Raw genomic sequence first — 13,012 nt, forward strand, 5'->3', positions numbered from 1 at the left:
ATTCATTATAATATATCGATTGCTTATTCACCTATGTATAGGTATTTTAATATAAGGCTAACAATTTGAAAATATACGTAAATTGTTAGTGTGAATTATTGAAAATACACAACTCCGGTCGAGCAACCATTTTGAATATTGATCTAAGGAATATTGAAAGGGGTACATGTAATTGTGTTTGAATATTGGAAATATGTTGGGTTTTGTATTGAATGAAAGGCTAAGTGAACTTTATTCTTAAGCTGCAATATTAATAACATTTGACTGTTTGCTAACTTATGTAAAATGAGAGGTAGGAGTTCATACTTTTATTTATAGCATATTAATAACTAGGATAAATCAAATTACCAGGAGTTATATGTTTGTATGCCAGACTCGTATTTTGTTTACATTAAACTAAGCAGTGACGCACGTATCAAATCAATTGGTATGTCTTGTAAAATCCATCCTGATATTTATTATAAATTGGATACCCATGTCAAAATACTAGTTGTGAAATGCTGTATAAATAGATCAAGACAATTAAAATAAAAAACAACATATCATTTATTGCTATGGTAATATTGCACTTGTTTTTAAAAATCAATAACATAAATTAGTTTCGCTATAGATGCTTCAAAACAATTATATGAAAGTAAACAAAACATGCTGATAGTCATAATTCAAGATCTTTAGTATTGTAAATGAAAATTAGACTATTGTATCTTCATTCGATCTTTCATTGAGTTTTTTCAATATATAATATATCAGTTGTACATGTAATGTGTACAATACTGATACCAATGTTGCTTCTTAAATCGTGATTCATATTATTCAATCGAAATATAGATTACAAGCATACAACTGTTTAATGATTCCATCATTAAACACAATCGAATCAATAGTCGAAATGACTGAATTTTTCTCAAGTGTCTTCCTTTTGATGATATGAATAAGTTGCTGCAACTCAAGAATAACTTGGGGAACAACAGTGCAATCAAATAGTGTTTTAGTCGTTATGTTATTAAAACTACACTCTATAAATTACATCAGCACGAAGACAGTGTTGTTTCTGAAAATTGAATTCAAAGAAATATGTACGTACATGTAACTCCTTTTAACCAAAACGATATCGAAAAACAAAATAAAATTTTACATTATATCTTCAGAATTCTTCGATCATATATAACCGATTGGACCAAGTAATAGAGGTTATCTACTATGCACTGTTTTACTTCTAGGTATGTTTAATTTCAACGAGATAAATGGATACCAGTTTAAACACTGAAGTTTAAGTCAAAGGTTAATTTCCGAGTACATGGTAAACTGTTACGACCAATGATCAAGTAATTAAAGTAATTTTCTATATAATATTATCAAATTTTGCTTTAGTACGCTTTTCGCATGACAATTAAGGCAAGTTTTGCATGATATCTTAAATGTTGTTAGTGATATTATACTAATATGATATATCATTTTGTTCAGGGAGGAGTATCCGATCATTTAATGGAAAGAAAATCGAAAATCATCCGTCCCGTTTTTTTGTATTAAACTGAAAATTGCGTTTTTTTTTACGTTTTAAGGGAACAATTTATTCTCTTCCTAATAATTAATATATGCAAAGAGTTAAATCACAAAAATACTGAACTCAGAGAAAAATCCAATCGGAAAGTCTATAATCACATGGCAAAATCAAATGACAAAACACATCAAAAACGAATGGACAAGAACTGTCATATTCCTGACTTGGTACAGGCATTTTCAAATGTAGAAAATGATAAGTTAAACCTGGTTTTATAGCGCTAAACCTCTCACTTTAATGACAATCTCATCAATCTCCGTTATATTTACAATGATGCGTGAACTAAACTGACAAAATAAATAAAATAGTCAAAATATGAGTACAGCAGTTATCATCGTGTAACAATTTTAAAAGGAACAATTTAACAGAACACAAAAACATCTATCTACAAACACATTCATTGATTCGCGTGTCTGACGTCAGAAAATTTCATACGTCACATATATTTGTCGTTCAATGTATATACAAACAATTTTAAAATTTCAGTGACAATAAAAATGTTCAACTGAATAAAATATTGATAAATAATTGTAGTCTATTCATTAATAATAAATCTTGATTAAAAACTTCATTAACAGTTTAAAAAAACATGATTTTTTATTTTTCGGCTGTGACAACACAAATAGAAATTTGCTATTGTCAAATTAATATTGACGGTGGCTTCTACAGTACTGTTATTCCGATTTTTATAAATTACAAAAAGATGAATTTGAAATCAAATAAAATTCTACTAAACTTCATGACTGATTTTGGCTAAAAGATGTTTCGGGTAATTGTTAAGGAGGCTCGCGGGTATAAGATTTTCGGAAAAAAATTAAACATTTATTTTTCATTACAAATTTTATTAATTACCTTTAGTAGTTGTTTCTTTATCATATGGTACAAAAATCATTCCAAAAAATCAATACGTGTTGGCCCCAGGTGACTTTTAAAATGTAGATATCATTGAAAAAGCTCCAAATTATCTCCTTTTGATGCAAAAATGTCATTTTTGGCATTAACATTGAAATATGTTTTTTAACTCATCGGTGACCTATATTTTTTTATTGTTGTTTTCGAATAAGCTGTACATAAACTAAGTAAATGTAAAATTTAAGCGATTTCTGTAATTTAGTTCTTTTTTTATTTTGATATTACCGCTATTTTTCCTATTAGTTCATCAGAAAAAAAGGACATTACCAAAAATGTATGCTTTTTTCGAAGGAAGATTCTGAGCGTAAATGACCGGTGACCCCATTTTCTTATTTCATTTTTCTATTAAATGTAGGTATAAGATAAAGTTCATTTATAGAAAAATATAGAGAAATCCTATATTAAATATAAAAATTGATTTAGACCCGCGAGCGTACTTATGTCGTACAAATGAAAATTTACAAACTGACGGTTATAACATCTATTCTACGATTCAAGTTTGGATAAAATCAAATCAAAACGGCGAATTTGAGGTAAGTGATTTATCTTTAAATATATTGTAGTAATCGAACATTTGTTGAGCCAAAGCCCTTTCTTTCTTTTTTTTTTATTTCGAGTTACCTCTCTCTGTACGCAAACCTTACCTAAACAAATAGAAACCAAGAATATTTAGCATATGTTTTGATTTGTATGAGAAAGATTAATATTTCTCTTGTCCAAAGCAATACTATGGCGACGACACATAATTATTACCACTAGATATATTGCATTAAATTTCAACTTGACTGTCACCTTATTCAAAAGTAAAATGTAAGTCATTGTAACAGATCAACAATATGTGACCTAAACTTAATTGGAAGTAATTGGTTTTTTTTTTTGTTTAAAAAAGTAATATTCAACCAGTGTCAAGTTAGCTATCGTATGTTATCGGAAGTGAACCTCTTTTAAGACAAAGTTAATTCAGACATGTTACAAAAAAAATTTTGTTTTCTTTTTTTTTTAAGTCAGTAGAAATGAAGACATTCAATCATATATTTTTCCTTAATTGTTGCTGTATTGGGTATATGTCACAGAAGTAAAACTTTTGAAACAAAAATGAAATTTTAACGACTTAAAAGGACGAAGACTGAAAAATTAAACATATTAAATGTTTGTCGCCTTTAAATATCTTTTAATACAAAACTTTTCAAACAGTTAGAATATGAAACACTATTTATCTTTACAGTGCTTTCACTTTGATTGCTTCAAAAAGATCATCATATGATCGTCCTTCTCCTCCTTCCCTGTCTTCTCCTCCTCCTTCTCCTCCTCGTAGAAATTTTAATTACCTTTAAATGTTTTCACTTTTTTTTTGGTTAAAAGCAGATTGTTGACCTATAATACTACATTTATGGAAAGTAAAATCCCTTTCTCACTTCTTTTTTTAAAATATTACACAAATATCTCTGTTAATAATTCTGATATTTGTTTTTTAGATTTCAGTGTGATAGTATATTTTATGAAACACTAAGATTCAACACAGTTTCAAAAAATGAAACCAATGAAGGCGATTGGAAAAAGAAAAACATAAATCAAGATAGAAAAAGCAATTGGTGACATATTTCATTATTCAAAGGTATGTGCTAAATCGTTTATAACGTTACCTAAACATCACTAAGGACACAATGCGTAGTTTCAGTGAGCTTGTGCGTGTATTCTTATTTCCCTCTGCGACTCTCTGGTGGTGGCAGCTATCGACATCGGAACAACTTACTCTGGAGACGCATATTCTATGAAGGACACTTATAGAACAAATCCTTTAACTATACATGCCAATCAAGCTTGGAACGCCGATGGGAGGACTGTTTTGCCTCTGAAAACCCCTACCTGCCTTTTGCTCAATTCCAAAAAGGAATTTGACTCCTTTGGTTATGGAGCTGAAAACAAGTATGCGGAACTGGTGATGGTTGGAGAACAAGATAACTATTATTATTTCCATGGATTTAAAATAAACATGCACAATAATAAGGTAATTGTAAAAAAAAAATGTACCTTCAACTAATCAAAATATATGTCATTGATTTACTGCCCCTTTTATTAAAATGAAATTGAAAAATTGCAGAACCACATAAAGAAAAAAAAAGTACGTTGATGTCTTAATTGTTAAGAAAGTCGTACTCTCATTTAGATTAACATTTATTCCAAAACCCACAACAGCTTTTCCTTGTTTCTGAATATATATGTTTATTTTTCCTCCCTAAGCAGAGTATGAATATACATGAACATAAATACAGAATATGGTATAATACAGAACTACCGTGTAGAATGTTGTGATAAAATCATTCATTGATATGATCCTTTTTTGGTAGGCCTTAAAGTATATGGTCTTTCAACCTTTCTTTGATACTTTTGAACATGTTGAAATACCTGTAAATGTATTCGGCCACTTAAGGGTTTCCAGAGTATTTTTAATATCGTTTTCTAGTTCAAGCTTGATTCTAATAATCCATGATAATTCAAGATTAAATAATATTTCTAGAAATATTGTGCTAGTCATTATATGAAAAAAATATTCAGTTGCATTTTACTTCATACAAAAGTAATTCGATAGTCAGGAAAACTAATTTCCAGGCACTTCATATGAGTTTTGTATTTCGTGATCAGTTCAAAAACAAAATGTTCAATTTTAAGTATTTAACCTTAAATTCGTGTTCATCCATCTATCTGGTCTTAAAGTCATATCTATAAAATAAACAGGGAAAAATGGAACACAACTGTACAGAACCACTTCACAAAATATAGAGTTGCTAGCAAATCTATATGTTTGATTCTTTGAACAGCAGGAGTGACATGTTGACCGACATTTATCATAAATTTACACGTTAAGGTCAAGCATGATAATTACTACACGTTTCATAAACACGCGGTGTGTGGTGCATTATGTAACCGGTATAAGTGTACCAATACATACGTTATCATGTCTTCAACCAAAAAACAACAGTTCACATTCAATTATTGAACCTTGATTAACAATGTCCATGCAGATCAGCGTCGACATGAACTGAATCTTGCGCAGATTAAATCACATTTATTATAGCAGGCCTTTTTTGCATTATGAGATGTATATATGTAACACTCCCAAACGTGTCCTTCCCCCCAAACCTGTCCAATTCCCCCAAACGTGTATTTTCTGCCTAAACGTGTCCGAAATGTACAATATTCCCCAAACGTGTCCGATTTAATAACCCCCAAACGTGTCCGATAATTGTTATTCGCCAAAACGTGTCCAATATTTAACGCCATAACGTCTCACGTCTTTTTGCGCTAATACATGTACATGTATCTCCTAAATAAAATCGCCGATAACGTTTACGGCAATTCTATAATGGGGACACATGTGACAAAGTTTTCATTTTTTATCTTTAGTTAATTAAGTGTATGTTTTTAATGAACATCATAATTCCAAATTTAATCTGTAATTAGTAATTAACTTTTGACTGATTGGTTATTTTTCAGTTGCAAGTATTTCATACTCATTTACAGCCAACATACAAATAATTATAGAGTTGAATTAATCAGTAACTGTGTAAATTATTTTTGTACTTATAAACTCGGATGATGCTTTTTATATTTATCCGAATATTGCATGGCGGGCGTTCAGCAGGATTTTTTTTTTCACTTTTCCTAATAGTTCTCCATCTGAATATGTGTGTATTTCAAAAGCTCATCAAATCATAAACTGGTTATCCGTTGTTTTTTTACATAAAGTTCAGGTTTCCAACATCACTAAAGACACACGATCAAGAGACATAACGTCGAGTGCCAAATATTTTATGCATTGGTTTTATAGATTCTTTTTATTAATATGATTGTTATTTGATCAACGCTGGTTATTAGTGATTACCGTAATTGCAAATATGATTTGTACTGTATAAATTAACTTTAGACTCTTGATTGCGTATTGTCCAGTTACCAGTATTTCATGCATATTTAGAGAGAACATAGGTTACAAGTTTTTAATTTTCTACATTTGTACTGTATAAATTAACTTTAGACTGTTAATTGCGTATTGTCCAGTTACCGGTGTTTCACGATATTTAGAGAGAACATACAAATTTTAATGTGCAGAGAAAGGGACATTTTTACCCGTTAACTGTACAGTTTAACTAAACATGTTTGCTTACACAATTTACATACGCCATAGCCGAAATGACGCCCCCACTTTTACCCATTTTTTTCGGCCAGATTAAAAAAGTACTGTTATGCGTTAACTTTTTTATATTGGCTAGAGGTATAGGGGAGGGTTGAGATCTCATAAACATGTTTAACCCTGCCGCAATGTTGCGCCTGTCCCAAGTCAGGAGCCTCTGGCCTTTCTTAGTCTTGTATGATTTTTTATTTTTGTTTCTTGTGTATAACTCGGAGTTTAGTATGACGTCCATTATTACTGAACTAGTATACATATTTTAAGGGGCCAGCTGAAGGACGCCTCCAGGTGCGGGAGTTTCTTGCTGCATTGAAGACCCATCGGTGGCCTTCGGCTGTTGTCTGCTCTATGGTCGGGTTTTTGTAGCTTTGACACATTCCCCATTTCCTTTTCCAATTTTAACGTACCTTATCTATATTTTTAATGAGATGGTAAAATTAGTATACGTTCATGAAATTGCAATAACCAAATAACGCTTGATATGGACACGTGTTTGGAATTGGACACGTTTGGGGGTTAGTTGAGAAATGGACACGTTTTAGGCGTTTATACAAATCACACGCTTTGGCGATGTTTTAAACTAGACGTGCTTTGCAGTTCAGTGACGTCGATGTGGACACGTTTGGGGGGAAGGACACGTTTCTGAGTGTTACATATATATTTGAATATATAAGAAACTGAAAAGAATTTGTATGTGAACAACAAATTTAGATTCATGATAAAATCAATTGAAAGTATTTTTTTGGGACATCACTTAAACATTTACGGTTGAAAATGTTAAATGAAGCCCGGCTTCTTATGATATTTCAGCATACTCAGGGTCACAACCGCAGGATTTAACTAAAAATAAGAATGCATAATTAACTTTTCGGGGAACAAAATGGAAGGGCAATACTATGTGGTTTGATGTTGTATTAGTATTGACACATCTCATTTACATTTTACAATACAGTCATTGTCATGACAATTTTTTGAACTGGTATTATTGTCTACACGATAAGTGTAGCGTTTTATTATCACGGTCAATTCCAATTAAATTTTTTCATTATACTGTAACGATTGAAAAAGAGAAGATACGTATCTGTGGTAAACAGCTTTTTTCAATTTCAAACTAATTTCAAACTCAAGTTACAAAGGAATGGTCATTCAAAAATGAAAATTATTTACTTGCCGGTTGAATGAATGATTGTATTGTTTTCGAAAATCATACTCAAAAATTCAAAAACGGTTTCAACTATCTTGTTTTTTTTATTGGCTCATTTTACTCTGAAGTTTAATATTTTTGTTATGTACAAAAATTACGTATGCAGGTAAGGGATTAGGTCCAGTAAGACCCCTTTTTGTCCCCAAAATATAGCAGTTTTCAAAACTGTTAAAAGGTAAACTTTTAGTTATTTATTGGAAAGAAGAATGCTTCCGCTACATAAATTTGGGGTGTTTTTGACAAAACAATGCACATATATCGGGTACTAGCATCATTAAGTCGTGCTAAATTACTGAAATGCTCACAATTTTAGCAGTTTAGTTAAATGTTAGACGGTTTTCATCTAAACTGAAAGTGGCCGCATTTGTGTTCATCCCTAATATTGAAATATAGGTTGTATTTGATGATAATACATAACATATTATATATAAAGGTTGAGGATGAACACGGATGCGGCCACTTTCATTTTTGACAAACAACATATGAAAAGTGACATTTTTTGGCATATTTGATAGGTTTTCCATATTTAAGCTTTAATCGGAGCGTGTTTAATGAGTAAATTAGTTAAGCATTTTCACATTACTAATTGAAACAGCTGAAATAGACACGTACATGTAAGTGTTTAAAAAATGTTTAAAATCTTTCGTCAGATGAACCTGAAATTTGAGGCCAAAATCTTCCCTTACCGGACCTACTGCTTTGTCCAAAATCACATAAAAATTAAAATCACAAAAATAATGAACTCCGAGGACATTCATTAAATTGACAAAGATGCGCGAAAAAAGTGTCCAAAAAATGTGTACAAAAACAACACGAACCCATCAAAAAATGGGTTTGATTTCAGGTTTTCCTGCAGGATAAGCTACACTCACCATTATGTTTAATCTTTTAACAAAGTTAGAATAGACATTAACAATATTGTTATTTTAGATCATATCCAAAATATGTAATTCAAATAGTTGAATTTCTAGCATCATCAGGTGTTATATGAACAACGATAACCAATTACGTCAACTAGTTGATACATTGATAACATTTGTTTATGTTTTATATTTCTATATGCACGTTTAATTTACAGAATGTAGACAGCGACATGATGTTAGAGGATATTACTGGGAAAATAGTACCAGCAATTGATGTGTTTGCACTCTCAATCAAAGCATTAGTCAACCATTTAATGTATACACTAACTCAGGGAACAGGAGTAAAATTAGATGACATACAATGGGTGCTTACAGTTCCAGCGATTTGGACAGATAATTTAATGCAATTCATGAGAACGAGTTCAGAGAAAGTATGCATTTATTTTCATAAAATGATTACCGAATATTAAATGTAGACGAAGTAACAAACTAACTTATCATGAAATGATGTCTTTTGCATTCCATAATAACCAAAGAATATTGATATGACATACCGAAGTATTATAAACACAGTCTACTGATTCCCGTTAAAAAAAAATATATAGACAAATACAATGAACATAACCAACAATTTACATGCATACAATTCAATAGGAACCAGTTTCTAAACACTAAAATGTCAACAAATAAAACATATGAAAGGTGATATCATTTTCGTATTTGGTATGTCAAATAATAAATGAATTGAATCGATGATTACTGCTAAAAATGTAAAAAGTTATGAAAACCTAATGTTGGATCTTACTAATCTTGTCTTAATTTCTTCAATATGTCCGTAGGTAGCAAAATATCGCCAGAATTCATCTATTAATATTCTTCAATATTAAAGTATACTTATAATAATATATGTCTTTAATCTAAGTACTTTGATTCAGATAAATCAGTCTGTTCCGTTAGACCATAAATGGACTATCTTCATTTTGAACCCGGTGAAAAAGCTTTAGAAAATATAAAAGTTCAAGGAATTCATTCTATATCTTTAATGTTTCATGTTAATATTTAAAGCTTTAAGTTTTCAAATAGATATTTATAGGTTATTAGAAATCACCAATATGATACATGTATATTAGTATTTTTTCCAACTATTTCAAAAAAGAACGGACGATACTTAAGTAATATTCAAACTCACTTGAAAGTCATTTGTGAAATATACGTTTCAGAACAGTCAACAAATGGGTCATATATTTTATTGCTTATTTTTAGCAACATCACTCTATCAACAAACCATTATATAAATCGCGAGATAGAGCATATCCTATCCGCTAGATCTAGCATAACATATTAACTGTATAACATAAAACCCACAGGTTTTGCTAGAATGGTTTTGTTTTACAATTATGTTATTCTTCTTAACAAAAAATCATTTAAATGTAAGTCATCATCTAAGTTCCTGGTTGTGCAAGTACACCATTTTTTATCCATATTAAATTTTGTAACGGGTTAATTTTCCCGGCGTTCCAAGTTGTCTTTCAAGACATTAAACGTGGAAGAGCAGTACAAAGCCAACTCGAATGCATACTATATAAGTTTGTTACAACGAAATGTACTAAGGTAATATAAAGTTACATGTAAAGCATCCAGCAACGAATACTTTGATACTTATGTATCTATAACAGATAACCAACCAGCGGAAATTATAATGAAGCTGTGGTAAAAACTTATCATTACATTTCATGAACGTGATTTATTCTGCACTCTCCTGCAGGTATAACGTCTTTCACACATAGTCCATAGATAACTATTGTATAGAATTTGATACACATCTTATTGTACTTTTTTTTCTGTTATTCATACTACACACCAGCCAGCTTATTATGTTTATGCTGTTTAGATTTGCTTCAAATATCTGCACTCTGCGCTATAATTTTTAGAAAAATAAGCTTATTATTATTACAAAAGAGAGCTTTGTATATGTTATAAGGATTGATATCTTTTACAGGCTGGATTAAAACGTGAACATCTGTTGATATTAAAGGAATCGGAGGCAGCATTATTATTCTGCCAACATCTTCCAATAGAGAAATTACGTGGTGCTGAATATGGTTTCAAAATGTCTAAAATAGGAAATACATTTATGATTGTAGACCTTGGAGGTATTTAATTCTTTATAGAGCACCAACTTATGAAAAGCCAAACAAATCTATTTAAGAGAAGCAACCCTTATTGGAAGTAGCAAAATAACGTGTAATTTTTCATACATATACAAATGTTAATTAATCGATGCATTCTTTAATCCTATTTTTCAAACTTGTTTTTAACTATCCGAATGACCATGACTATAGTACCATTAAAGGGCACACAACTGAACAGAATTACTTCACTTCACAAAATGTATAGTTTCTCATCGATATATATATTTGTTGTTTAAATAACCTGATATGTGCGGCTTAGTACAACAAGTGTGTTTAAAAATCGTGATAGAGTGATATTTAACAGCTGTTTATGTGATAAAAAGTACACTAACAGAAACACCAAACTGTAAGGAAATCTTATTCGGACTGTGCCTTAAAAGTGCTATAAACAAAAGACGGTTAATGTAAATACTACCCTTTTTAAAGATGTTTTGAACGCTTCATCTATTATGTGATTGGTTTAATTAACCTTTTACCAAAAGTAAAACATTTTTTTTTTGTCTCAACATATTTGTTAGTATTTTTCAATCCAAGAACAAATATATGCATTGAAATATAATGAATATGGAATGACATGGAATATGTATACCCTTTTCTCAAAATTGACACAGATTTTATTTTCAAAATGTCAACTTACCATTTATCAGCAGTATCATTCAATCTATTTCCATTTAATGGCGTATATACACTGTCACACATTTAATTCGTTATGCCAGTGCATGATCCCTCTATTCAGAATTCATTAAAAGGAAATGTGATTCATATACAAAACCGTTCCTTCAGGGTTACAAAAAATTGACTTATATAAACTCTACACACGTTTTACGGTCAATACCCCGTTAACAAGTATAATTTAATTATGTTCGAATCACTAAGAACATGTTTTCGCTATCTTAGTTCCTAAGATACCAGTCAAATTATTTTATCTGCAAATTTACCGATTGTGTCCTGTTCCAGATAATACTGACATTTAGGCTGCCTGAATAATTATGGCCGTTGTTTCATGAATAGCCAGAGGCGCTCACCCTATCGATGTATTCGATCTTGTTTGATTAGTGATTTATGCATTCCCTCAGTTGACTATCGATAAACTAGTGTTATCTTAATTGATATGTAGATTGTGTAATATGTTATGTGTCACTATTTTATTTTGTATTTAGGTGCGACGGTAGACGTAACTGTTCATGAACAACTATTTGGAGGGGGTGTTAAGGAATTAGGTCGCAGAACAAAAGGAGGCTGTGGTGGAACGTCCGTCGATACTAGTTTCATTCATATGTTTGAAAACATATTTGGGAAACCACTTCTAAATACTATGAAACGGGAGCATCCGTTAGTTTACTTGGATTTGTTAAGAGAATTTGAAACAGTCAAAATGACAATTATACCAACAAAGACTGGAAAAATAAATATAAAAGTACCATTTCCTACTCTTGATGAACTTTGCAAAACACATTTACAGAAAGACGTTACTTCAACTCTTTTAGAATCTACTTATTCCAGTTCAATTTCCATTCGAGGAGATAAAATGAGAATAGAAGAAAAGCTATTCAAGAGTTTTTTTGATACAACTATAAATTGTATTTTGGAAATGTTGCAAGAAATGTTTGAAAGTATAGAATTCCGGATTGTTACATCGATAATTTTAATTGGTAGCTTTTCTGAATGTTCATTAGTACAAGAAACAATCAGGAAAACGTTTTCTACCAGAAACGTGATAGTCCCGGAAGACAGTGGCCTCGCAGTTTTAAAAGGTGCCGTGATTTATGGCCACAATAAGAAAATGAATAATTCGGGTAAGATAATGTGTATGTATGTATACAGGTTCTCTCTACTTGTTTTGATACTTTATAATGAATAGACAAAACACAAACAATTACATGCAGTAAAGACTTGCCATTCAGTTAAAATAAAGAAAGTCAACTGTCAAAATTGGTTATATTAAAATTGAGATTCATATTTTTGGGAAATTTTTGCGATTAACAATTGCTTAACAACAATAATAGCTTTAAGGAAAACAGTCAACGATTCATATTTTTAAGTGCTTTTTAGTATTAAAGGACAAAAAAGAATTGCAAATTTATGTCATTTATG

At 30.7% G+C, this 13,012-nt stretch overlaps 1 long non-coding RNA gene across 1 annotated transcript; it reads left to right on the forward strand.

Annotated features, from left to right (window-relative positions):
• Nucleotides 1-8,952: 8,952 nt before the first annotated feature.
• Nucleotides 8,953-12,684, forward strand: LOC143053863 (uncharacterized). The gene is made up of 3 exons (XR_012971485.1): nucleotides 8,953-9,157; nucleotides 10,726-10,879; nucleotides 12,079-12,684. It is a non-coding gene; the product is annotated as an uncharacterized LOC143053863 (long non-coding RNA).
• The last annotated feature ends 328 nt before the right edge of the window (nucleotides 12,685-13,012 follow it).

The sequence above is a fragment of the Mytilus galloprovincialis genome, chromosome 12, assembly GCF_965363235.1.
Source record: "Mytilus galloprovincialis chromosome 12, xbMytGall1.hap1.1, whole genome shotgun sequence".
Taxonomy (NCBI): domain Eukaryota; kingdom Metazoa; phylum Mollusca; class Bivalvia; order Mytilida; family Mytilidae; genus Mytilus; species Mytilus galloprovincialis.